Below are 27,828 nucleotides of genomic sequence, written 5' to 3'. Positions count from 1 at the left end.
CCTGAGGAAAACAATTAAACAGACAGTTGCTTAAAATAATCACATTTGGCTAGCTAAAGTAAGTTCAGTGGTGTGTGATAACACAGTCTTTCTCAAAAGGTTCTGACCTAAATGATTAGCTGATCTCAGCTGGCTAAGACGTTCAGAAATGTCTAGTTGTGACAGCTAAGTAGTTCTTTCTTGAAAAAGGCCATCTTGTTCAGTAGATGTTTTACTCATGCTAGACATGTGACTGATTAGTGCTTTGAAATCTAGTTGTCTTGTTCTGATGTGCTCCCTCATCTGTCATTTAACAGTTCATATTTGGATGTAGCAAGTCCTCGATACATATTTTATTTTCATCAAGTCCTTTTTATCTTCTATTAAAATCACCATTTCCTTTTTTGGCCTCAATTCCTGTCTCTGATTTCAACTCATACAACCACTTCATTCATCATGTTTTTCTCCTATACTGTTGATTTTCTTTCACTTCCAAAGTCTTGCTTCACCCACAACATTCCATCTTTGCTCTTCTCCACATGCCCTTTCACAAACATACGTACACACGTATACCCCTCCTACTCGTGCAATGTAACTGCCCTTGCCGGTAGCTGCCTCCTGTACGTTTCCAGCACATGAGCTGGATTCACACCATCCCTTTCTGTTTGTCCTGAGTTTAGCTAAACGCAGTAGAAACATCCTGCTTAGGGTTTTCAGTAAAGGGATACAGGCAATAAGAATTAAGTACCTGCATATAGAGGTAATGAGTGCTAAGAGGATGCTGTGTTCCTGCCCTCCAGGGACAGGCTTTGCCTTGCTCCCCAGACCAGGCTTTTGCCTCTGATGAACAACAGGCACAAAGTGAGAAGCAGGGGGGAGAAAGAGGAAAAAGTGAAGATAATTTGGTCAGACTCAAAGAATATTAAGTCTTGTATATAATAAACAGAAGGATTGATTCAGCAAAATAAAGTATTTTTGGCTTTTGCACTGTGGATTATGCTGAAACAAGTCTTACATTTCCACACACACCCCCACCCTCAAGTTTAATCTCAGAATCATGTTAGTTAAATAGTGAAATTCTTCCCGTATAGTGAGAAACAAAATTTCTCTATATTCCGATACAACCATAAGTTTTTAAGTTCTGTATAGGTTAGTTTAGGTCTTAAGTAAGGTCCTAAAACTCTTTCAGTGTAATTAAGAGGGATTTTGTTCAAGTAAAGAAAGCAAATGAAAATGTGCTGTTGTTATCCTGTTCTTTGAAATTCACCAAAGCACTGCTGATTCTCTGACATATCAGTCTTGCTAGATTTAAGATGATGAAAACACAACAAAACAGTGTTGAAACAGAAATGAAATCACTGCCTGAGACTGAAATTCACCCTTGCTTGCAAGGTAAGTATTACTTCCACCCAGTCTGAATTTAATCGTCTCTCAAGGGACAAACTCAATTTTAAAGAATATGATGCACATTTTAGGAATTCACTAAGTTATATGGGCCCAGCCTGGAACAGGTTCTGAAGTTCAGCTGAGCCTTCCCAATTTTCTCAAGTAATTTTCACCAGGCAATCTAAATAAGTTGCAGAGAAATTTTTCAAATAATTTCCAAGATGACTGTTTCATAAACATTCAGAACAAACAAGGAATGTTCTATATTAAATAAAAAACATACTACAAAATTATTTTAAGTTATCATATAATTGATTATTAAAAATAGCACTAGAAGATTAGCCTTTCCTCTTCTGACTGTCTGGCTAATTAGATGACCTAAAAATGCAAACACACATGCAGTAGTTGCCAACTTCTGCCAGCTCATGCTAACATTTGTGCAAATGCCTGTCTTGGACCTTTTTTTTTTTTTTTAAACAAGTATTTGGGATGCCTTCACACACTGAATGTTTTCCTCAACTGATATCCATAGAATACTTTCACATAAAAATCCTGGAGTGAAATTCAGATTTAAATGCTTTTGGATAACAGCAGTATCAAGGTAGTAGCATTATGTTTAGTTAGAATTTGCTCAAGATGCACTTTCCCTCTTCAGCTTATTCAGCTAGAATAACCTTCTACTTGCAATGAGCCGATCACAGTAGTCATTTACTACAACATCTACATAGTCAACTGGACATATACTGATGTTTCAGTGTTTAGCCTGCTTTGCCTTGCTATTTTACTAGTAGAACTCCTTCTACTTAAAACTTTTCATCAAGACTTTCGGCCTGAGCGTTTGCTAGAGAAGAAGCAATAAAAGTTATTCCTCCTCTTCAAAACACCATTTGAAATTGGCTGTAATCAAAGCTTACTAGTGTACAAGAATGTTATGAATCTGCTCAGAAAACAACCATACTCCACACCACAGATCTCCAAAGCAAAGTGTGACCCTTCTCTATTGGCAATCTCCAGCAGTGAAAGGAACAGGATTTTAAGAGGGAGGTAGGGTTTCTCTTGAGGATGCACCTTGTGGAGCTGCTTTTGCTGAAGGAAACATGGAAAAGAACCACACATCAGCATTAAGAATACTCAGCAAATCAGTCATTAGAAAGGAGGGACTGGGTGTGAACGCCCTTGTCTTGAGCAAGGCATTGCTGTAGGAAATCTGAAACAAGCCCCCTCAGACACAAAAAAACTTAAACCAGGGATACCTGCGCAACAAGCAAGTGATCCTGGATGGGGCACCACCTGATCCTCCAACTATATTTTATGCACTACCCAATATACCCCCAAATCTGAAAGTGCTTAGTTACTAGGTTAAAGTACTACTCTTAAGCCATTGACAGGATAAAGCAAACTCTCTGCAGGACGAGTTCTTTTGTTACTTCTACAACAATATTGCTTGCATGCAAACTACGCTAGAAACCACTTTACAAATATTCCTAATTGAAAATATGTTTGCTAAACTAAACAAACCAAACTATGCATGCTCTCCAGCTCTTCATTCACCATCTCAGCAGCATGACTGGAATTAATTTAACATTTAAAATGTGTTTCCTTGGAGTCTTTTCTTCTAGAGGGCGGTGTGCGTGGGAGAAAGGATTGGGACATTTGGTTTTGTAGATTCCTTCTACTAAATCTATCAGCCCAATTAAGCCAAAATAATTAGAGAGAATTATCAATGCTCAAAATTATACTGTGTTGTATAATGTTGTTGCTGTTCTTTAAAAAACAGCAGTCCCCATCTCAAGCATCATGAAACTTTATGATAACCTCAGCCTCCATTTTAGAATACAAAACTTCCCAAATCAATTTTGCACAAAAACACTGAAAAACATGCACAAAGGTCTGAAAAAACAAAAGGCTTTTAAAAGATGCAACATGTATTATTTAAAATGTCATTATTTGAGGAATTTGCCCATAGATTTTTGCCTCACAGGTGGTCAAACCAGATTATTTAAGATACAAGTATTTATTTGTTTTTAAATTATAAAAGGAAATAAAAATCAATACGAAAGTCTAACCAGATTTTATCCTGTTCCCATTTTAACCAAAAGAGGTTCTGTCAGCACCTTTATTAAAAATGTGATTACTCTCTTACAACGAGATGGCCTTATTGTCTTATTAGACTCAGCAGCAATATTTTCTCAGAATATCCACAGTATTAGGGAAGTACATCTTCCTACAGACCTCTCCTTCACACTAGTGAAATGCCTATTTAATATTTTCATAGCTAGATCTGAAGTTGAATGCAACTTTCTACTTCATCTGGTCCTGTCCTCCATTTTTAAACCTTTGGGAGAAGCTACTGGAGAAACTATAATTGCACCTGAACTAATGGAGACCTTATTTACTCATGCAAAAACCAAACCTATTCTTAATTCCAGTATTCAGCCAGAATTGATAATGCCTTTTATTTATCATCAGCTTGTTGATCTTTGGAATTTTCACTTGAGATCTAGAATTGTGTAAATAAGAAAGATTCCTAGCAGTGTTTAAAAAAACAAAAAGAACACCCCCAAGGTTCCACTCTTCCTTGAAAACATAATTTAAGTACAAGCCAGATGGATACAGAGAACTCAGAGTAGGTCATATTGTTTTATGTGAAATTTTAAATGTTGTGATGGCTAATATTTAGGGGAGGGAAGAGAGCAAGAGAGACGGACTGATTTCGGACAGCTTAGGTTTAGTAATATCGCATGCTGTGCCTCATTCAGTTCCAGTTGCTGCTGTCACAGAAGAAATCAAATCTCCAGGTTTTCAACATGGTAAAGAGAATAACAGCAAGAATTTAAGAACTGTTTTCTTTTTTTAAAACTGTGCAGTAAAAGTACAACTGGCCTACAGAGAAGACAAGGTTCATTCTTGCAAAAGTCATTATGCAAACTCAGATTCAGAACAGACTTTAAATTCAGTGTTTAGATGGGGGTTATTAAAAATATATATATAAAAAAAAAAAATCAAGCCTTGTTTTACTAGGAGAGATCCCTTTTCTTTGTCGGCCATCATATGTTTGAATACATGTAGTAAATTGAACTGCTTATTTGCAGTCATCTCCTTCTGCTCACACACCAGGATCGCATCTCTCGGTATTAACTATTTTACAGGAAAGACATCTTGCTGTTCCTCATGTCTTTTCTGCTAGATTAATCTCCTCTTCACCTTTGTGACTGTTATTAACTGAGAATAAACAGGGAGCTAATTTTACACAAGACATTTAGTTCCAAGGAAAGTCTAAACCATCTGGAATGGATGTGAGAGGATTCTTGACACTCAGTTTTATTAGATTCCCATATGGTCCTGAATTATTCTTTTTTTTTTGCAAAATAGGGAAGTGACAATATACCATGACAATATTTTCTGCATAAACTTTACYCAAACTCTCACTTTACCCAGCATAAAGTGCTGTGCCATAAGGTACACGAGCTAGTTTATTTCACTTTATCTGGTCACCCTGGCTATGCCACTACAGGATAAATAGGCTACTGTTAAAACAACAGTTTATATATCATTGCATGCAAGTTAAAAATAAAACACTCCCAGTCTCCATCTCCCTCAAGAAATAAAGGTATTTAAACACAGGTCACATAAATAGCCAGCACAGCAAACTACTACTATTACTACCAAATTACTCAGTCTGATCTGTTATTTCTTTTTAAACACCTGAATAACTGGGTGGTAGAAGCAACACTTCTTTCACATTTATCTATTTGTTTTGCTAATATTCTGAATCACGTGTTTAAATTATTCTCTTTCAGCCTTTCTGCATCCTGATTTCAGGCTTGTCAGTAGTACCAGATGTTTTGAACTACCATTAGAAAAAGTTACCCTTGTTCTCATCTTTATAGAGCCCAAGCTCATATTGCTAGGTCTACTCTTATTTATGGTCTAAAATAAAGTGTTTCAGATAAACATCCATTATAAATCTAATCTTCAATCCACAGGAGATTCTAAAGCCATTAAAGTTTCTCAAAAACTTTCCAAACTAGAGATCAGCTCTAGTAACATCAGCAGATAGCATTGTTTTCTTGTCCTTCACTGTGAAGATGCGCAGAACACACCAAGCACGACAACAGGAAGCCCTTCGGTAGTACAGCATACTGCTCACGTCATGTGCATGCTTTCCAAAATGTTTGCAACCAAAAAAAAAAAAAAAAACTTCTTACATTTTAAAAAAACAAAATGAAAAACATTTTAACAGAAAAAGTGACCATTTCATATAATTCTTATGCCAATTAATGTTTCATTTGCATGCCTACTTGAGCACAATGTGTTCTCAGCAACAAGACAGGAGCATCAGTTATCCTCTGTAACTGAAAACAAACAAAAAAAAGTTATCTAAAACACATCCCTGAGTAAAAGCAAAAGCTTACCAGAAAATATCTTTACTACATGAGCCAGAGATCAAATTTTACTTCTAATGATCCTTGATCTTAATAATCAAATAATTTTGACTACAGGAACTACATGAAGCCCACTGAATGCATAGGAAACTTTTCATTCAGTTTAGTGCACTTTAGCTCAAGCTCTGCATGTTTCATCAAAATAAAAAGGCTGATGAATGACAAGCTGAAGGAACAGTAATAAAAACATCCTATCACATTGCAGAAATTTAGAAAATTGAATCCTTTCTGCACTGCCAAATGCTGTTTAAAGCTACCATCACCAGGTGGTGGTGATGGAAGGTTCCACCATCACCAGCATGCTTGCAGGAAAAGGCCTCATAGTGTAATTTATTCTGGGACTGGGTAGCTGTTCTGTTGCTCAGCTGTCCGTCTGGACAGCCAGAGGTCTAATTTTCCATGTCTCTAGTTAAGGATTTGTCCAAGGTAGCCCTAGTAAGAGTTTTAACACCTTCAGGCACTGCTCTCTGGCCATTAGGACATACAAGTCTTTATCACAAGCCATCCCAATGCAAGATTAATAAGGCTTTGATAATATACTTTGGAAATAGCATGATTTTAGGTTAATTTTTTCTGGAATATTGCTTTACTGTTTTTATCAATGACAAAACCAGACAAATTAAAAATACTATCTTAACCATGTGAGATTGGTCCCATTGTAGTGGCCAGCTGAAGAATCAGTAGAATCTTGCATTTTCTTCCGCCCAAGTCCTGTAAGGATGTCCTTTCCTTTTCTCATTCAAGCACGTGCCTTTCTGTCTTCTCTACTTAATTCTCAGAAATCAGGATCTTTTCCTACTTAATACATACAGTTGATACTGAGAAACCTGAGGGTCTATAGCTGGGACAAAATGCATTATTTTGCTTTGTTCAAGTCAGCTAGCAGCCTGGAGACAATGGCCAGCATTTAACAGCACTAGAAAAATCTTGTGGAGTGTCCTCTTTCCCTTCTGATCAAAATTCTCCCTTTTATCACTTAAAAATTTCAGACACTGTAGTTCTTAAAGCTATTATATAGAACATATTGTACAGATCTCAAAGTCAGATGGTACTCAGAGCTATTCTATCACCACAGCAAGTTGTGAAAGGTTCTTTTATCAAAATTATTAAAGAGCTCCCTTATGAGTCCTATTATTGGAACAATGACACTGAACATTCAAAAAACAAAAGAACCACCCTTCTCTCCTGACTGGCTGGTCCTAGTCCATCTCTTCATGAGAAGTTTTTACAGATTATACTGCTTTTTCTTGATTTTCATTTATGATGCTGTTTGACTCTGTTCAAATCCTCAGACACTTGTCCCATCACAGCAGACAGTGATAAGTGATTATATTTCACATAATTCTCAACTGTGGTTTATTCAAACCAGATGTAAAATTCTATATGATCCAGTGGATAAGGCTAGTAAAATACATAAAACTGGTTGATTAGACTACAGAAAAATCTTGTTGAAATGATAGATTGCTGTTGAAACTTTCTATCTGCCATCTGTGTCAATACTTCTATATAATATAGAAGTATTATGCACTGAAGTCCAAGGGAGTTTCCATCATGGGGAATATAAACCTTCTCCTATTAACAACTTTGCCTTTTTTATTTTCCCCAAAGCCTTAGACACTCTGTACTGCATTTTCTTCATAAGTGTCAAATACAAACATATTTTACTGAAGTCATCAAGTTTTGCTGATCATGAGGAATCACACCGCAAGTCCAATGCAGTTCCACTGAAATCAAAAGTATGGCTAATTCATATGGTACTGAATTTTAGTGGGAGTTTGACGCATAGTATTTTTAATGTTTCTTTCAAAAAACCCTTTCAATAACTACCAAATCATAGAAAGGATTTTTAATTTATATTTTAAGCAAATTCTAGTTGTTTAGCAGAATAAGACTGTAAACATCCAAGACTTACAGCTGTGAAGGCCTACAAGCTACTTTTCCTTTCTAGTTATAGCTCTCTTCCTGTACATTTTAGATTATAACAGAACAAAATCAATTGTACATAATACCACCATTTAAAGGTTGTACTAGCTACAACTCTGTTCTTCTCAGTACTCCATAATGTTGTAAATTTATGCTTCAGCATTTTTCTTTCAGCAGAACAGGCTGAAACAATTGTATTATGCTTTAAACCATTTTATGCTTAACATAAGGTTGTCTCTAACCGTTAGATGGTGGATCAATACACACTTATTTGTATGCCATATTTCCAGTGCTCCCTAAGTGAAGTTTGGACAAAATAAAGTGAACAGGCTAATTTTTCAGAGTTCTTCTAGGAACAAAAAGGAATGGATTTTCCTTGACGAGGTTTTAAGTAATGCACATCCACATTCAAATAATCTTTTTATAAATTAAATCTATAAAATTAGCACAGAATAACAATGAACAGGACTTAAATCATTAGCATAGACTGTATAGTAGTGGGTTCTAGACTTGAGGAGATGCTCAGACAATTCAAGATCATAGCTGGCAACAGACAGGGCAAGTGTGCTCACATAGATTAGACTAAAGCTCAAAAAGGAGGGAGATGAACCAGACTAGCGTAAGTTCCTGGTCAAGGTCTCCCTATCAGTAACCAATATCTACTATACATAGTAATATCCTTCACTACCAGGAATATGCTGTTCCAATGTGGAAATAAAAAAGATTTAACAAAATTTTGGCCCCTACTATCTCAATACAGCATATCATGCATCGGGTGCTGTGCAGCAATGGATGCGCAAACTCAGCCTTAATCCTTTTAAAAAAGTGTTAAGTCTGTTGTTTAGGCACCACATGGTATTGATTATCAGACAATTAAGATTTATTACTGGTCATTTTCCAAAGTTTTTGTGGTGTCCCACTTTCCCACCAGTTAAGTTTTCCTTGGTCAAAGCACTTAGACCCATTGCTTTTAGAGGGAAAGCATTGCTCATTGAGGGCACACAATATCTAGAAAACTCCTAGATGAGTGAACCTCACCTTTCTTTTGCTGCCAACAAAAGTGGCTAGAATAATTATTTCAGCTGTGCTTACTAACAAATCAATGTCAATTAATTTAAACATTCCAGCTTCTTTGACATGTTCTACATACCTAAGYACAAGTCAACTTTTAGCCAAGTTTAAAGAAATTATGCTTACACAAGCACACAGTCGATCTATCCATCTACATTAGTAACTTTTGAATCCATTATCCAATTGCAAGTAGTTCAGTGGGAGTTCAACAGTTGTCAGTTAACCTGCCAGCCAGCTGATCAGCACACACATACTGGCCAACCAATGTACTCATATTACTCCACACTAGCCACTGCAGGTGATGTTTCTGTAAACACTGAGAAATTCAGCTATTGGAGAGACAAGTAATCAACTTGATTTTAAGAGCTGGACAGAACTATTATTTCTCATAGTTCACCATTCCCTCCAACAACAGACTTTCACCCTGTGTTGCAAAATGTCATGTAAGAAAACTGTTCTCAAAACCACATAAAATGGGTTTGGGCTCTCGTGTCTAGTTCAAAGAGAGTTGAAGCCCAGAGAGCAAACATCACTCCTAATTTTGAGACAGGCCAGGTGAACAACTAGACAAAATGAGAAAGTTACTTTTTGGGAAAAGTATCATAAAAAGACTATTGTACTCTCAGTATTTAAACATCAATGACAGAAGTACACACAATTTAGACAGAAATCATAAAAAGTTTTGCTTTTCTGCTCAATTGTACAATTTTGTTTTATTAGATATATGGGAAGATTTTATCTGTCATGGAAATATAATGAATTATAAAGAAGGAAGGTTAAAAAAAAACCACACAGTACCACTTTCCTTTTGAAAAAGTCCTATTGGCTGCAATAATAAATTGCTAAAAGAATTAGAATTCAAGCCCAAGTTTCCACCCATTTAAGGATGTGAATTTAAGCCCCGAGTAGGCCTCAGGATTCATGCACAGAAAAGTTAACACTGCCTGCTTTGGCACTGTTAAAGTCAGTGAGATGATAACAGGATGTCTCATAAAAATATACTTTTCTAGGATCTTCTATTCCTTCTTCAAGTGGTTGGGAAACTGTACTCCAATCCTGAAAGTTTTACTCCCTTATTCACTATCATTTTCCCATTTAATATTCTGTCCCCATTTGCACTGGTGCTAGTCAAGCTAGTGGAACACTGCAAATATAAACAAAAGCAGATTATTTCTTTCTGCTATACTAGTTCATCAAAAAAATATATATATATATTTCTTAAAGCACTTTGCAGGAAGTTTCACAGCTTTTGTATTGACTTCTTCCTCATTCAGTTTTGTGTATTACCCTGATAACAAAAATTTATTTTACAAAAACCAAATAAAAAATTACATTAAACTGACAAGCATCTAGAAATGTACTTCTTCAGAAACATATATGGATTTTGAGAAACCACACTATTTTCTCAAGCAGAGAATTGTTTAATTATTTCAATAACTAACTCCCTTAAATCTCTTTGCTAAATTACTGGATGAAAAAGTGAGCCTTTACACTTAATTGCCTTTTGCATTCATATCCACAAGGTATTTTGAAGGCAGATGTGAGCATCGTTTGTCTGCGCTCTAAGCCTAGAGGGAAACATGCAAATTCACTAGCTCCACACTGAATTTGTCTCTCAGCAGAACTCAACAGTTCAAGCATGGTATTACAATAAATGCAATTAGGTTCTTGTAGTCATCTCAGAGCCAAAAAAAGTATTTTGGACATATGCTAGAAGATACTGAAAACAGTGATATCATTGTTCATGTATCAGATATCAAATATCACATCCTGATGGCAAAAAGTGCCATTTTCCACTAAAGACTCAAGGGGTAAATTACACAGGGATGGACAAATACGAGGGTCAGTGCTGCAGTACCTACCTTTTAGGCAGCCCGAGTCTATCCTTTCCCAAACCCCATGCAATAACACTTCTCCTAAGACTCAACCTAATTAGAGGAGGGATTTGACTCCGTGTTTCTTACAACCAGACACACAAATTTTCAGACAGTTTTTGGACAAATAAAGACCAGATAATCCAAAAACTCAATACTTCAGACTTTCTGAGGATTCTGGGTTTTAGGCAAACACTCAAAAGTGTTCAAAGGGTATGATTTGAAGTTTCTTGGTAACAAGTTACAATATACATAAATATTCTAACATAGCTCCACAATCTATCTTCTAACATAATGCATTATCAAACTGGAAACACTGAGGTGCTCAAAATGGTTATATCTGGGAGAAAGTCTAATTCAACTGCTTTAAAATGAGTATTGCATCCTTAGGTAATTAATTGTATTTAATTACTATTAATTAATTAATAATTATTAATTTTATCAGAGAAGGAGCAGAGGCGTAGGATTAAACTGATGAGCAGCTCTTCCCCTCCTTTTCTGGATAACAAAGATCAATAATTAGTGTGTGGCACTCACAAAAAGAATCATAGTTTTTGAGAGACTGAAAGGTAAAATTCCTATAAACTTTGTTACAAGAACAAAATCTTTTTATGATTAAGAAAAAGAAAGAAAAATCCTTAAATTTCATTCCTGAAAAATCTACGTAAAAGAATTTCTTTGCTGGTCACTCACGGTAACACAATTGTCACAGCATTTGCTACCTACAGAATATAATAGAAATGCCAGCTTCTCTTCTTAGACTACCATATAGTTAAACAATCCATAAAGTATGGATCAAACAGAAAAATTCTTATTTGCTGGACTGTTACTGGTAAATAAGAGCTTATTGTGATTAGCAAAATCAAGCACCTTTCTGAAAAAGGTCTGATTTTCAAAAGCCAAAAAATAGTAATTCAACTGTCAGTCCTTACTGGGCAGCAAAACAGGTGGTCAGCTGGGAGTGATATAATGGCTCAGGGAAAGATCAAAGTAACAATGCTCTAGAACTGGCACCAGGATCACATTGCATGCCTTTATATATTGTATTTATACAATAACAACTAGCAATATAGCGATATTATGCAATATATAGCAATATAGCAATATATGGTAACTAGCAATATAGCAATATATAGCAATTAACAACTGTGCTTCATAAATTAAAGGTGAGCTCAACTCATTGGCAATTATGCAAAGAATGTGGATCAGAAAATGAAACTCTATTCCAGAATAAAAATGAATACATCGATTGAGCTTTCTTATCAGTTTCTATTTTTATTGTGTTCTTCTTCTTCCTCTTTGTTTAATAATGAGGGGGAGGGAAGGTAGGCGTCCAAGCTTGAGCCGCCATATGTAGGACAGTTTTCATTGCTGTGCATTAGAAAACTGGTGTTAATTTCTTCCAATTTTTGTTTAAACTTTGCCATGGGACATCTGTTCTTGTGTTACATTGTTAACACTTTCTGCATACTCTTACAGGAACATAGACAATCATCTTGAAAGAATGTTCCTGTTTTAACTAAAGTATTCTAGAAATGTGCTTTTAAAAAATTAAAATGCTAGCACAGCCCTCTCCTTTCATTATGCTAACAGCTGAATTTCTATTTCTAAATTAAGGATGTAAGAAGAAGCCAGATGTAGTACAATATGAACTGCAGTGACAAACTTAGGTACAAAATGGTCTGTATTATATGGAACAAACTGGAGATACTTGTTCCTTGCTCAGTCCTCAGAGTTTGTGAAGGATAAATGGGACCTAGCTTGAAATCATTCCAGATTCCTTATTGTTTAAGAGCCAAAAATCCAACCACAAAACACTTTCCTATAGCAAAATCAGCCCTAGTTGTTCTCCATTTTTTGTGAAAGGGAGATTGGCCAAGGATGGAATCGATCATCCAGAGTCATTTTTCTCTCAAATTTCAATTGGTTTGTATAACTATACAGTTGCAGCTTTGGTCTAAAGCTGCAAAATTAACACTGCAAAGACAACCTTATGGTTTTATCCATCATACAGCATTAAGTCAATGTAAACTCACATTTGTAGAGCTAGTTGTGAACTTCTAATAAAATATCTTTTAATCCGAAAATGTCATTTGCTGAAACTGAACATTCTCCCAGAAGCTATTTTATTCCAAGAAAGCATCCTCAAGCCAATAACATTATTTGAGGGAAAGGAGATAGTAATCCCAAAAGTAAAATTGGCTTATTTAAAGCTTTTCTCTTAGATGACAGAAACTTGGGTTGAAGTCTCTATTCTGATGAGCATTCCCATTCTGTTTTATCTCATGGCTTTAAAAAAAGTGACAGTGTAAAAAGGTTTCTGGACTAACACAGATTGTACTAAAACTTAAGTCATGGAAAATAATGAAGAACAGCTTGACTAGGTTCCAAAATGCTGTTACAAGATTGCAAATATCATTCACTGATGAGATCTAAAAGAATTGCATTAGTAGCTGAAACCCCAGACTGTGTGCCAAATTAAATAGGTACAGGGTTTATTACCAATATATCACCAAAGCCATCAGGTCAATGCACCATGATACAAAAGGGAATGAAGGCCCTAGCTTCCAAGGCATTTTTGTTTGGGTGCCTTAGATGCTTGTCTTCTGTGTCAAGTTGTTCATGAAATGTAGGAAAGAACATACATGCAAAAATATGCAGGAGCCTGAATCCTCTCTGTTATGGAAATCAGGCTCTGAATTACTGTATTGGCCTATGAATACAAACGTGACCCTATGTTTTAGAACAGAAATAAACCAACAAACTTTATATTAAAAACACAAAAGCCGCCATGCTGTGCCATGCCACGGGGAACCTATTCTCCAGTCTGCTTTACTGAGCCCCATTCCAAACCCAAACACCATCTCCTTCTCCCCACTACAACACTGTGCACATTCCCACAATTATCCTTCTTGTCTCCTTCAGGGTATGTTACTCACTCCCCAGCTTCCTCGTGGCACATACCTAACAAGCACTTCTCACAGAATCACAAAATTGGGTTTGCAAGGGACTCCCGGAGATCAGCTGGTCCAACTCCCCTCCTCAAGCAGGGTCAGCTAGAGAAGGATGCCCAGGACTGTGCCAATCGGGTTTTAAACATCTCCAAGGATGGAGACTCCACAACTTCTCTGGGCAACCTGTTTCAGTGTTCAACTACCCTTACACTGAAAAATGTCTTCTTATGTTCAGATGGAACGTGCTTCCATTTGTGCCCATCACCTCTCATTCTGTCACTAAACACCACTGACTCTGGCTGCAACTTCTTTATACCCCCATCAGATATTYATAAACATTGATAGGATCCCCCTCGAGCCTTCTCTTCTCCAGGCTGAACAGTCCCAGCTGGCTCTCTCAGCCTCTCTTCCTATGAAAGATGCTCCAGTCCCTTAATTATCTTTGTAGCCCTTTGCTGGACTCATTCCAGCAGGTCCACATCTTTCTTCTATTGGGGAGCCAGAAATTGGACACAATACTCATTGCAATATTGACATTATAGCCTATTCCAATTGATTTAAAGTTGATATCAAGTTAACTCAATAATGCAACTGAATTTACTTTATCAGGGAGCACTCTTTTGTATTGCTTCTTATTGAAGGAGTTTTATTTTAGTGAAGGGCAGGTTTCTTCCTAGATTTGGATTGTATTATTGGCAGATCCACAACATGAACCCTAAGGACTCTGGAGATTTAAAAGAATCCATGAGACTGAAGATCTCACCACCACACTAAGTAGAAAATTTTGGAAGAATGCTCTTATACAAAAAAAAACTCTGTCAAATCTTATTGGACCATGTTTATCTCTGCTACAAGATTAAGGCACAGTGCAGAGTTAACATTTCCACTGAGACACCCTCATCTGGACAAGAAATAAACTAATCAGCTATGCTTTTAAACTTGCTAGCCTGCCAGTAATCCAGCTGTGTTACTATGGCAGACAATGGAATGGGAGTGACAGTTCCATCACAATAAACAGCTAAAATAGAGACAATTTCATTACGCACCAAAATGAACATTTTGTCAGCTGTTACTATAATACAAAACTGCTGAAAATAGGGTCTCACAAATAATGATAAATATTCATTAGGACATCATCATAAGGCTATGAAAAACATGGCTCAAACTGAGCTAGCATTGCTGGCATGGCCTTATTACAAGTCATGGTAGCTTCTCTCTGGACACTAACTCTTAACTGATTCTGAGCAATCGTTTGTCCTAAGCGACAGTAGGCAATGTGGATGTTCAGCATTTCACTGGAGGTTCTTAGTGCCTCACAGGATTGAGCTTTTTAAGAACAACAAAAGGAGAAAAGAGGCTAAAGGAAGATGGTAGGCAGCCAGGGAAAAGTCATGCTGGGCTGGCTGACCAGCTGAAAAGAGACTGTGGGAGATGATCCAGCAGACCCATTGTGGAGGAGAAAAGGGGAAAACTCAGGAGGTATCACACATAGTTTGTTTCTGTTGCTGCTGCTGCCCCCGTACCCTGAAGTGCACAAGGTCAGAACAAAGCGGAATTGGCAGCCCTGGTCGATTGACATGCCAACGACATTTGGCACAACTACTTCTTTCCCCTCTGCTGTGGTTGCTGCTTAGGCTGTCAGTTTCAAGGAGTGAGTAGGTAACAGAATAAAGAGATAAGAGAAGGTCCCAGACTGAGCATTGCTTAAAAGGAGGGATACCTTATCAACAAGTATTGTGCCCATTTGACCAAGTGCAAAAATGTTCTTGAGAAGTTCCAGAACAATGTCTACAGTCAACAGTTACCCTTCATTATGAAAGAACTGCAGCTATACACCAATATGTTGTTGGCATACATTTATATAGTTGTATTGCTCCTGCAACCTCATGAACTATTGCTAATCCTAAACTATAATGATGGCACCTTTTATGCATATAAAAATCTAAAAGACGAGATCCTGCTTTCCTATTCCTCACCCTGAACACAAATGCCAGCGCCTTTTTCACTAGCACTAACACTTGTTTGAACTAAATCAGTAGAGAACTATTCACTTTCTTTTTGGCCAGTCTGTTTTCTGCCAGTTTAACTCTCTCAACTGGCTCTCAGGGAGAAGGATGGGTCAGACTCAAGGGCATTGTGCTGATACTGGCAAAAACAAAGCAGCAGCATCATTAGAGAGACACAGAGGAGAAAAGAGTAGGCCTGCCCTTCCCAGTGACATTAGGTCAGCTTAGTTCTGTTACCAACCTATATCCTCACACACTATGGAGGGAAACCTCATGTAGTGTGGTAAATTATACTGGCCAATAATTGCCAAAGAAGGAAACAGGAAAGTCCATGTACCATCGCAAAGTATCAGGACTGGCAGGTACATGTGTATTATGGACCTTTGAATTTTCACGATGCTAAAAAGAAGTACAGTACCTGATAAACATATATATTCATGCTACTTTTTAGCTAGGAAGTTCTGGTTTTTCAACAATCACTTGGTTTCTAAGTGCCATCACTGTCCAAAGAGGTTTAAGAGTCATAAATAGAGCTGTACATGACTGTGAAGAAAATAGTTCAAATACTGCTGTTGCTCTTTTAAAGCATAGGTTTTTTCTTTGTATAAAATACGACACAACAAAACTATGAAAGTTTTCAGCCAGTTTGTACCATGTCTGCAGTGGATAGAGAGACAAGTACAATTCTAAGCAATTAGTACAGTCCTCCACCTGCTGGCTACACTTAGTGTATGCGGCTTGCATGTTACTAATACAAAATTTAAGTAGAAACTCTTGCAATCTAAGCTCAGTTCCATTACAAGAACACTTGCTCTTTTCCTACCCAATTCAAAGAAATTTTACCAGCTGATAGATAATACAAATTACATTATCTAGAAGATACAATGACACAGCTGCCAGTAAGAAAACAAATAGATGGAAAAGCAGATGGACAATCCTACCAATTTAGAAATTAAGACCTAATACACTGTCAAAAGGATTTGCTCTTTTCCACATAATATTTTACTGAACACTTCGCATTTTATCTTATTTGGTCACTGGTTTATCAAGTAAGCTGGTGAGACAACAAAATACCATGTATGAAATTCATAAAATGTATTTCTTAATGATCTATCTCTAAAAAAGCTCTTTAATCATAACAGATAAAATCTCACCAAGGGAGTCACACCAAGGGAGTGAAAAAATGAAGGACAAACAAAAACAGATCATCATCCGTGACAGGAAGTTGAATTGCTAACAGTCAAATATCTAAGCCATAAAATCTCAGGACTATTGCAGGAAACAAACATATTACATTCCTCACTCAGCCCTGGAACTTCACCCATCTGAGTGTACAGGAAAGGAGAGAATTTCTCCATAAATCAGAAATAAGAGAACCAATGAATAAAGGCTGATTCACTGCAACTAAAACTTCAGCTTCCACCTACACCTCTTACACATGCACATACACATACAAGATGAACAGCATTGTTTATTAACACTGACACATTTTAATATCAGATGAGTCATTATACAAGGTATTTCAAGATTCATTTTATCATAGCCTGAAAGGGATGTAGCACATGGACTGCTTAGATCTATTATATATAGTGAACCAACCCACATATGCTTTGTCCAATGCTTTGTAAGGCTGCCTTTTCATATAAGTATTTTTCAATATCAAGAGGATCTCACTTTAAACAAAAGTTCACTTCTGAAATTGAACCTATTATCCAAAAGTTTGGCTAGTGTTCAGTATGATACTCTGTGCTCTACAGTGAGAATTGTAGATATGCTTGTATTTCTTACATTTATTCTCAATTCTACAACTTAACTTGTAAATTCTTTAAAAATTATGTGATCAGTTAACTAAGGATCACCTCTCCTAACAGTTCCAGTAGTTCACATCAAAATTTCTTTGCAATGGTGCCTCAATTGTGAATACATGAATCAGTTCTCATTCCTACCACAGAATGCTGTGGGGAGGTGATATGTACACCACAGGCTTCATGCCTCCTTTACAGTGTTAAAGGCTGCTCATTTGGAACTCTTAAAATCCCAGTATGTAAGCAAAATTCAGTCTGGGGAAATGTGCTGAGAAACATTCTTAAATGCTCCATTTGGGATATCATGAGCAAAATTCTAACACCATTATAAAATGAAATCCAAACACAGCTTGTTTTGTGACTCTGATTTTAACTTTTTTCTCTCTACTGTTTCATGTTTATCTTACAAAGTTGATACGTGAAGGCATCATGGCTTCCTATAGAATACTCAGGATATCCTGCCAGAGGACACTCAGTCCTTCAGTAAAAATGAGAGCCAGGCCCAGTTTCACCCCAGATAAGATTGTATCTCCTATATGGCATCATCTGACTACTTGAGATCCTTCTCTTGAAATTCATAGTACGCTCTTTGTTGAACTGTGTGGTGTCTCACTGACTTTAACAAGGCTCTGAACAAGCTATTTAGGGGCACATGGTCTCATCTATAGGAGTAGGGTCTGTTATGCATCATTTCTTGTTAAATATGGGGTAGAGTCACAGTTCATTGTCCTTTATCATGGTGGGAACCTTTACCTCATTTATCTAATCAACTAGAATGCTTGCTTTGGACCCCTGATTTTCTTCTGCAGCATCCCAGTTTGTAGACTTTGTGATGTCTTACCATCATCTTTCATATTCTTTCATTATAAGGCCAGTTGATCTGCCCTTAGGCTTGTGACATCCGCAGTGAATCTCTGTAGTGACTCAGCTACTCACTGTAACTATTGATATAAAGCTCAAAGTGTTGTTATATAAGCAGCCCATGGATACTGTCTGAAATCTGTTGTTTTACTTCTGTTCTCAGTAATGAACTGTGCTTCTTAGTCTTACACAGAAAAAGAGGGCTTGGATTCTCACATTCTGAAACACAGTGCTGTCTGCTCTTGGGGAGTTTTGCTCCATGTGCTGCCTATCAAATCATCCCACACTAGTATCCTTCACATCAGCACTCTCTTCGACTGTCCAATCCCTCACTGGTGCCCAGTGCTTCCTGTGAGATGCTGAGCCTCCACTTCTACCTGCTTGCCTGAAAGTGGGAAGTGCTTGGTACATCCTGTGACTGGATATCTACTTGGGATTCATTTCAGATCCACCAAACACTGTAATTTTAATCTGACAACATGCTTGGTAGAAACAGTTGTTATAGCTGTGGCTGGGTTGTCATCTTTGACTCAAATTACCTTGCAGACAACGCGTCTGATTCTCCCTTGCCTACAGCTCCTGGTTTATACTCCTTTTTGATAGGTGCATAACACAGAAGTCAAGAGAAAACCTACCCAACTAACAAGAAAAACATTATATCCTCTGTCTTTTAACAAAGACAGAGCTTTGGCAGAGCTCTGCTTTGAGAGGGAGGTTGGACTGGATGACCTCCTGAGATGCCTTCCAACCTGAATTATTCTATGATCCTAAGTACTTTCCATATTACAGCCTGATTGGATTGATCAGCAGCCATAAGCATTACACAAGCTAAATGCAGCACTACTGTATTATACATTTTATGATCTTCTTTTTTCCAGGTCCTTTTTTTGTATATCTTTCACAAATTAAGCAGTGAAAGAATAAAGGGAGTTCTTCATGGAATGAAAGCAATTTGAGGCAACAAGCAGACCACAGTGTTAAGTTTCCCCTCTGCAGCTCTACCCTGAAGTCCCACTCCCTATTTTAGTCTTTGGCATGGAGTAGTGATGAAAGACAGTAATTCAGGGAATTCTCCTTCACTTCAGGAAGCACATTAGGATCTCCTTTCTCCAAAATAGCAGAAATAGTAGTCATGATCTCTTCTTTTCTGGGAGCAGAAGAGAAACAACACACATTTCCTTTTTCCCATCCCCGACAGACATCAGTAGCAGAAGACAACTTCCCAAGCATGATTCAGCAGTCAAGGTTTCTCTGCCCAGATATGTGGGCAAGACAGCTGGCACTTCTCTTCTGCTGTCACATCCAAATACTAGTGTCAATGCTTGTCCTAGTCCACTACCTGTCCTCCAAGAGCTGTTCCACCTACTGAAGCTGTGGGAATTCATGAAGTTTTAACCAAATACCATTCCCTAGGATGTGCTCTTCTATGGACCTTCACAGATGAGATTTACTCAACGCCCTGCACTCCCTGCCTCACCCATGTACAAAAGGCATTGGGAGGCCAGTGCAGTGAATTCCATACACAGGCAGTATAATCTGCCTGCTCCTTCAGTATTCCTGATGCAAGATGCAGCTGATAACTGCACAGAAGTGGCCAAAGCAAGGGAGAGCAACGTTTCTTTTGAGCTGAAAGCTTCCCAATAAAGTTCTGTACTTGAAGGAGCCCTGATATAAGGCAAATTCCCAGCAAGTCTTGTTTTGAAACCTTCCCTGTCACTTCACCACCACTGACATAGAAAGTCACACGATGATGTGACATAGCAGGCTGTTCCTTCTTATCTCAGCTGATCAGACTAATGAAAACTAAGCGGCCATGTCCTCTAGTGCTCCCACAGAATAATGCATAAAATGTGAGGGAAAGAGGGCTTCAAATGTCCTAGATAACCTGAAGTCATATTTGTGTATCTTTTACATCTCTGGAATGAAATGGAGGCCTTACTGAACTCCCAAAATTTCCATGGAATTTATATACCAGGATTTCACCCTTAGAATGATGCACTGTACAGTGAAAGGATCCAAAGGTTTGCTCTACAATTCAAGACAAAAATGTTTTTCTTATTCAATCCACATTAGAGCAGGCTTTACATGCCTTTTAATGTTATTTCTATGCTTTCCAAAATCATTTTTCTTTAAGAAACAGCCCTACCATGATTTTTCACTACAGTTTAATGAACACTATTTTTACAAGACATCCAAAGTCCTCAAAAAAAAAAAAAAAAAGTAGTTTCTGCTTTGCCTTTAAAATCTTACACAGCCTGTCTTGAAAGCACACTATCAGTTACAAATAGTAAACAGGTAAACATGCCACAGAATATGCCTATTAATGTAATAGCTTTCATTTTCTATATTTGCAATAGTTTGAGCTTCAGCTGAATTAATACTACATTGCCTTGGAAACTCTGACTACACTCCTTTCTAATCACCTATCCTCATGTCATGGATTTAATATACCAGCTGATAACAGGTCCTTCTGTAGAGCTGAGGAGCCCCAGATGTCTTGTGCCAGTGTCTCCTTTCATAACTTGTCTCTCCACCATGAACGAGACACAAATCAATAATCTCAAAATCCAGACCTTTTACTTCATCACACTCACCATTATATTTAGATTGTCTACATTTTGTACCTTTTTGGCCTATCTGCCAGCCCCTTCAGTTTAATGATTGAAGCATATTACCATTTTATCCCATTACAATTCTCATCATTACAGATTTCTTCTCACGTATATTTTTCAATCAGCCACCTCCTGGTCAGAATAAAAATGTTATGGATCACAGTGAGTCATGACAGTGATTTCCAGCACTAGTAGAGTTGTAATTCCACTTCCAAAKGCATTGTTCCACAGGTCTCAAAATTAACATGCCCTCTTTCCTACAGATTTGGATCCTTTGGCACCTAACTCACTCTATCTGCTTTCCCACAMCCTGGTAAGTACAACTTCCCTTCTGAAATCCCTACCGACAAAGTAACAGTATGTGATTCACTAGCTAAATCTGTGCACTGAGTGGCCAGCTAATGTGTGCCAACAGTCCAGCCAATTGCTGCCAAACAAATAACAGCCAAGTTTTTCCTGCCTTTCCTTTAGCAGAGACACTAATTTGGTTGCTGAGCGGAAGAGTGAGACGCATTTTGTAGAAACTGAATTATTTTTGAGATACACTTTCCTCTTCTGACTTGTTAAAATTGGCTAACAGGATAAAAAGTTATTCAGGCAAGGACAGAAACACAGTCCTAAGCCTGTTTTCTTAGGAATCAGGCTAAAAATGAACCCATGCAAATTAAATATGCTTGCTGTTACCTTCCCATAATTTTTCTGATAATTCTGAAATAAATATTTTCAGGAATAGAAGCTCACAGAAAACTGTTCTCTGACTTGCCAGCCACTGATATTTCTGTATCAAAGTACCAGCACTAAAGCATTACGCACTTTTTACTGAAAGCACTGCACCTCTTTTCATTCCAATTCACACAGTATGAGCTGTACTAACAAGGGTTTTTCCTTTTTAGCTCTTTGGAACCTTCTACTTACTGCATTTTTCTATCTTCTAAACAATCTTCCACTGTATGCTAGAAATAGGTAGGATTTACATAAAATAATCAGCCAGACATGTAATCAGCCAGAGCATCCCACAGTGATGACCATCGAAATCTTTAAAAAAGGGTAGACTCAGTACTGTTTATCAAGAAAACAACTGACTTACACCCAAGGCCCAGCTTGAACCACTCTTGTTAGAGCTGTTCGACTCTGAATAACTACATATACGTGCAATTAAACAGAACAACTTATAGGCATTTCATAGGATGTGAGATACATAGATAGGTTCAAGTCTCTATTCTGAATCACACAAATGATGACTGTGAGCCCATTTCTCTAGATCCAATGGGAAAGCACTAAACAGGAGGTAATGACTGCAGCCTGTTTGCATTTACTTTTTTCCAGTTCTGAACCTGAAAAAACCTTCTCAGACAGACAGTATCTCCCCCTGTTGACAGAAAAAACAGCGAGAATGACTGCACCAATTTTAATGTTCCATGCAATGGTTGCTTATCTACAGCAGGTTCCCTTGACAGAGGGATGGAAAAAACAAAAACAAAAAAAACAAAAAAGTAAGTTTGTAAGATTTTTATCCAAGTTTTTCCACAAATCCCTCTACTAAGGAGAAACAGAAGTTGCCAGCTGAACAAGGAATTCTGCCTAAAACACATAGCCATCAAAATCACAGGAGGGGCTCTAACTCAAAAAATTCTGGCTTGAAGGCCATATTTTGTACCGGGATATGTTTCCCTCAGTGGTTGCTGATGGCAAATAGTTTGTACAGCTCATTGGGAGACTACGGAAAATTATCAGAGTTCTCCACTTTTTCTGTTTTCCTTTAAGTTTCCAGCAGTACTGAAAGGGGCCTTATATATATATATATACACATATGAATGCATGTATATATATATTTCTCCCTTCTAGTGCAGCTACCTTGGCTGCAAAGCTTGCAGAGGACCCAAGATCCATGATCTGAAAGTTTAGTCATACAAAAGCCAAGGATCCAGATCTATCTATCCATGGACACAAAGGTACTCTCCTAGTTGAATTCAAGGCATTGGCATATTGAATTTAAATCCCTCAATGTGTGTGCAAGAGAAATAATTCACCTGAAAGTGGTCTGGACAGCGAGTTTCTAAGTAATTTCATTCTCTTTACTGGGAAGGTTGTAGGACTACATGTAATCTAATTGTCTATGTTGCATGTTCCTAAGACTACACATAAAATGCAATTTTATGTCTGGGTTGATGATATTTGGTTATTTATAGATGGGTGGCTAGCAGAGTGCTTTTTGCCATGCTCTTAAGAATGGTCATGGAGTAACTCCCACACGCTGTCAGATGAAGATGATGTTTCCATACAGTTCTAAAAATTACATCAAGCTCTATAGAAACCGCAAACAAGTCTATTAACATTCTGCCATTTGCAGCAAAGTCTGTGGATGTTAGTGAACTGCTCCACAAAAATTTGCTTTCTTTATGGTTGTCTCTCATAGATTACAGTTCCCTTTAGTCCAGATGGCGCTACAGAGTTCAACAGAAGCTCCATACTAAGACTGATCTCATCCTTATGAAAGACATAAATCATCCCCAGAAAATCTCTAAGACATATCTAAATTCCATCTCCATTTCCTTTTTCACAAAATCCCATTTCATAATTTATCACATCCTTTTTAGTAATGCTTTGGTTGTTTCAACTTATTGAGGAAAAAATTATTTTAAGATTTTGAGAAGGGTTAATGAAAGGAACACACCACTTAAAAGACTTGGCTCTATTGGTTTGATCAGTTCCCACTTCGTGCAAGATGTGAAGCAGCAGAGCCAAAGGTACCAGCTCAGAACTTCTGTACAAGGTGGGGTTTTTTGTTGTTATTTTTTTAAAGCCTGATTTTTTTCTCTAATTTATCCATGACACTTGTAGGCTGTACTGGCAACTGGATGGCGACAGAATACCAGGGTCTTACAGTAACTTCTGGGCTCCAAGGAATAGTTTCCAGTGTGAAAAGAACAGTCTAGATATCAAATGCACCTGCAAGAATCTGTTGCAACACAGTACCGAATATCGTAGCTGAAACAGAACCAATGATCTACCCCAAAAGATCAGTTTAAAATATACTGAAACAGGAATAACCACATTAGCAATCACATTTGCTTTCATGTTCAATTTCTCTCTTCCTTTGACTTTGTGACCATAAGCAAACCAGTTAACCTTTGTCCTTCAGTTCCACATTCACAAAAATACTTCCTTTTCTTAGGCTCTACAAAGACACAGCTGTGGCATCACTGTATTTAGTCACCACTGATCAAACCATGGATTGAAATCCACACCATTGATTCAGATTACCTTTCCAATGTACAGATAGATTAGATGTCTCATAAATGGGATTCACAGCATCCAGCATACAGCATAAGGAGCAACCAGACCTTGTCAACTGCAAAATACTGTTATGCTTTACAATTTTTTCTGATAAAAGCATTCCTCAAATTGGATATTAAATCTCCACCTAAGATGTATAACTTTATGGATCTCAGCATTTGCCTTTTGAGTGAAAGCATAATTTACCAGACACTAATAAATCAGGATGTCTATGCAACACTATAATGTGAATAAATACTAGCCTCAAAACACAATGTGATCTAAAGTACCGATTTTTTTTTTGTGGTATAGAAAAAAAATAATACAGAAATAACTATAGAAAAAATATCTTCTAGTATACATGTGTTACAGAAAGGCATGTGGATGTTTGCATAAAGAATAGGATTAGAAAAGTTAATGAAATAACTGATGGCAACTGTAAAACCATTCTGGAAAGACAGTAAAGTATAGGATCTCCATAGTTTCCTAGCAACAAAATTCTCTCTGCTTTCTCAGAGTATCATGAAGTTGTGGAATCCTCCTCCTACACATCATTTGAAATCAGGGATGAAAACAAGGATGACCCATTATCCAGACTGCAAGCAGAAAACTGTTTCAAAGCTTGCTGAAAAACAGCTCAGGAACAAGCAGCAACTGTTGTTGGTTTAACTGTATTTTACTTGCATCTTAGCCATGGTCAAATGCTTAAATGTAGCCATGAGATAATCAACTCTGATAATGAATAAGAAAACCCAGAAAAACATGGAAAGAAAGGAAATGCAACATTTCAAAGTAACTTAAATGACCACCATGAGTATTAAATCATTTTCCTCTCTACCACTGTCTTTGGAAATTATTTTTTAATTGGTAGCTGTCCAGTAGCTTTCTCTAGTCAGCATCAGAACGGAGACAAAACAAAGACTGTTGTAAACCTGTATTTTACAGTGATTCCCTCACAGAAAAATTTCACTAAAGTTTATTTTCCTGACTCCAGAACAGAGAAAGCTGAAAGAAAAATTAGGTTTTGGTTAATCAGTCTCATCCTTTAATATTATGAATATTCCACCTGTAATGAAATTAAAAATTGCAGGTGAAATAAGTATCTAACTTATTAGGGTTTTAAAATAATAATACCTAACTCCCTGCTCATTAAGACAAGAGATGATCATGACCTAACCCATAAAATTTCCAAACAGAATCTCCTAATCAAAAGAATTTTCTCACCAACAGAATTAACATGGACACTTTCAATCTGGGAAGGTATTCCTGCATCAACTTCCTGTTGGCTTTTCACAATCCAAATGAACCTGAAATGAACTGAGGAATAAGAAAGGGATACTACGGGGTGTATTTTGAAGGTACAGTAAAGAAATAGGTAGATATTAAAAATGTAACTACTTCTCCAGCATCTAAAAGTAGAATTTCCAGGTTAAAATTACATGTGAGAATCTTAAATCTTAGGATAGTGAGCTAATACTCAGGAAAGAACTTTATTCATCCAAGTGAATAAAGTTATACATGGAGATAACCTATGCCCCAAGAGCAAAGTGCAAAAGCTGCTCAGCATGGACACAAGACCCAGCACCTTTATGGAACAAGATGAAGGTCAGATTTGGTAGTATTGTCCAGTACTGCTTTCATTTCATAAAAGGAAAAAAAGCATTTCTAAAAAGAGACTTTGATCTACTTACCATTTGGTTATATTAGCACTAGAATAACACTCTCAGAATAGGGTATACCCCCACTGAATTTGATCAGTAAAATTTGATTCTTTTGAGCATGGCTTATCTTCAGCAAGCTGATGGACATGCTCAACTTCCAGAGTTTTTCAATGCTTTCGGAATTAGATTCCAGTGCTTAAACCGCTTCTAAACTTGGCCTTTTGTGTAGGCAACTGGATTGTACTCCAGATACAAATTCTTTAATGGCTATAAGTAAACAATTGGAAGCTATACTTCCATACTTCCATGTATTTAGGCTATATAGTTTATGTTTCTCATTCTCAGCCTTTATTGTACAACAGTCCCCTGCATATCTAGCGACTGACAGTTTTGTTATATTTCAAGGTTTTTAGTGGTATAAATCTCTTCTTTGGTCTTTCGTAAAAGTTTTTTTTTCTCTCAGGGATATTTGGGGGGTTTTAGAGAGTGGACCTTTTAGTTTGAATCAATACCTTTGTTTTTTTAATAGATTCCATTTCTAGCGTTGCTTAGAATGCAAGCTTACGAATGCAAGGCTTGGCCAAACTACAACAAATTGCATATACAATTTGCAAGACAGGCATCCTTCTAAGCACACATCATGCAAAAGAAAGTTAAAGTATCTTTAAAAAAAAACCCAAAACATCAAACATCACCAAAGTGGAACAAAATTACGAAATGCCCAGGCAATTCGTATTACAGTTCAATATAGAAAACATTATCCTATGAGCAAAATCCTACTCCACAAGTGAACAGGAAAGTAACATGGAAAAGACGGGAAAAGAATGGAGGTAACAAACATCCAAGCCACTCTGTTCTCACAGGACTCTATTATTTATCTTAGGTAAGAGGAAACAGGATAACTTAATGCTTTAAAACACACACAGAGGACAAAAATGGTCACTACTATCCGGCTTTGCTGTTCTTCTGCCTCTATAAGCATAGAGGCTGGCAAACTTGGCTCCCAACCTAACTGCATCTTCTTTGAAAGCTGCCTTTTTTGCACAATGTCGCATCAGCTCGGGGCAGGGAGGCGGGGAGGGAAGAGATATTTATTGCTTCTTCCATCCTTCGTAAGAGTAGTCAGAATTTGGTTCAGATCAACTTCTTAATGTTATTTTTTCCTGTACCAGTCAACCCACTGTCCTAGCCTGTTTTTAAGCAAGTGAAAATATCAACATCTGACAAAACTATCCTTTCTGATAACATACCAAGATTAACACAATTCAAATGAAGAAAGTTTTACATTTCTTTTGAGATTAAAATTTTGTAAGAGCACCTTATAAGGTATGGAGGTGATCAAAGCTGAACTGCAATTCTAGTTTTAAATTCAGTATACCAAAAACCTCCCAGTATATTTTATCACCAGTACAGGCTCCAGTCTCAGTCTGTGACTGCTTCCTCAGCCCTCTAAGTCAAGTCAACAACACAGACATTAAAGACAAAACACAATTCAGCAAAGCCAATGGTTAAAAATAGGTCCATATGACAGTAGGTATTCTAAACTGATGTCCTGAATACTTTATAGCAACTAAAAAAATATATAGGCAGAAAAGACTGCACTCTTCCATATTCATCCACACAACCCAGGACGTATACACTCTGCCTAAACTAGAAGATACAAAAATCTAGATCTTCAAGTATCTACTGACACATGATTAAAGTAATGCAGCCATCTTGTTCAGATAATTCTAATTCAAATACGAAGACTGTTTGCAGACCATGATCAGATGCAGAATTGCAATTAAAATCTATTAAAAATGCATGCAAATGCATATATGTATATGCCTGCTGACTAGCTTCTGGACATCAGTAAGGAACTGATAGCTCATCAGATGACAAAGCTGTTGACAGAATAACCACTGATCCTTGATACTGGCTATTCACACTTTGCCAGTAATAGCGCAAATAGTTGTCTTCCTGAAATACATGCACA

The sequence above is a fragment of the Apteryx rowi genome, unplaced genomic scaffold, assembly GCF_003343035.1.
Source record: "Apteryx rowi isolate R43461 unplaced genomic scaffold, aptRow1 scaffold_17, whole genome shotgun sequence".
Taxonomy (NCBI): Eukaryota; Metazoa; Chordata; class Aves; order Apterygiformes; family Apterygidae; genus Apteryx; species Apteryx rowi.
The sequence above is the reverse complement of the archived record's forward strand: the minus strand, read 5'-3'. Positions refer to the sequence as shown.